Consider the following 1,827-nt stretch of genomic DNA (forward strand, 5'->3'; position numbering starts at 1 on the left):
CGAATTATTTCATTTGACGTTGACCTAATTAAACCTTTACGATATTAATATTTAATATTTTGATATAAACTATATTTAGCTATTTTGGCGCGAACTTGTAAAGGCCTATGTCTTAAGTGGACTGCGATAGGCTGAAGTGATGAGATGAAACATCTTGGGTATCTTTTGATTAGAACATTACAATACGTGTTAGGAATTTTACTAAACTTATTTTCAGTAAAAGTTTAATAAATTTCAACGAATATATTGTAATTTTCTTATATTAAATTAGAATAGTAAATTTACAAAACTGAGTACAAACTGATTTCCAACACTTTATTTTAAATACAAAAAAAAAATTAGCAGTGTAGGGCAATGCGGCAGATATGAATTCCATTTTCATACTGGAGATTTGGGCTAATCCATAATATTCGTATATAATAATTGTGTTTGATTGCAAACGAAAAAAAAACCGACTTCAATTACATCAACAAGTAATATAACGTAAGGAGACGAAAAAATAGTCAAGTAAATACGCATTATCAAAGATTACTCCAAAATTTATAATCAAATCTCAAAGAAATTTAAATGTGGCCACATGATAAACATCGGCTTTCGATTAAATTAAAAATCATCAAAATCGGTACACCCAGTAAAAAATTATGCGGATTTTCGAAGGTTACCCTCGATTTCTCTGGGACCCCATCATCAGATCCTGGTTTCCTTATCATAATACCACACTTAGGATCCCCTTTTCAACAACAAAAGAATTATCAAAATCGGTTCATAAACGACGAAGTTATCCCCGAACACACATAAAAAAATACGTTCGAATTAAGTAACCCCTCCTTTTTGAAGTCGGTTAAAAAGGGATGTAAGGAATCTCTGAGAGAAAAGTTTAAAGACATCGATATCCCATTGAATCGCAGTATATCTATGAAAATATAATGTACACGCGGAAAATAGGCATTTGTTTGTTACATCAATTATATACATACATAATCTATATACAGATTATAGATAATAGTTTAGACGTCTAACGTTTAAGATAAATCTGGCTGTAACCGGAAATATCTTGTTAGATCGAACTTATCAACATTAATCTCCATAACGCGGGATCTGCCGCGTCCCAGAATTTACAGCAATCCCGTAATCCCGGAGACGTGAGGTAGCGACGCGTTATTTATAGCACTTTATGTCAGGAATTTTTCAGATCAGTTTGGAATCGATAAATAATGTCTTAATGTTGTATATATTTAAATCAGTTTTATTTTAATTAGATTAATTTATTTTTATCTTTATTTAATTTTATTTTGAAAATAAACGGTGTTATAATAATGTATAAATTAAAAAAATATGTTATTTAAACAACAACAGTTTTTGATATTCATCACTTCAGCCTGTCGCAGTGCACTGCTGGACATAGTCCTCCCCAAGTTCGCGCCAGACAGTTTTCCGCAATCCTCATCTAGCCTATACTGGCAATCTTACGTAGATCGTCGGTCCAACGGGCCGGAGGACGTCCCGCACTGCGTTTGCCAAGACGCGGTCTCCACTCCAGGACCCGTCTACTCGAACGGTCATCGGTCCTGCGACACAGATGACCAGCCCACTGCCACTTCAACTTGCTAATTCTGAGGGCTATGTTGGTAATTTTCGTTCTCTCGCGGATAGTTTAATTTCTAGTCCTATCTTAGAAAGAAACGCCAAGCATAGCCCGTTCCATTGCACGTTGAGTGACTTTAGACTTGTAGACCAGTCCCTTCGTCAGTGTCCACGTTTCTCCTCCGTATGTTAACACAGTCAAGAATGTACTATAAAACATATAGAAAAGTTAGAATAAAAATG

This window comes from Melitaea cinxia, chromosome 30 (genome assembly GCF_905220565.1).
Source record: "Melitaea cinxia chromosome 30, ilMelCinx1.1, whole genome shotgun sequence".
Taxonomy (NCBI): domain Eukaryota; kingdom Metazoa; phylum Arthropoda; class Insecta; order Lepidoptera; family Nymphalidae; genus Melitaea; species Melitaea cinxia.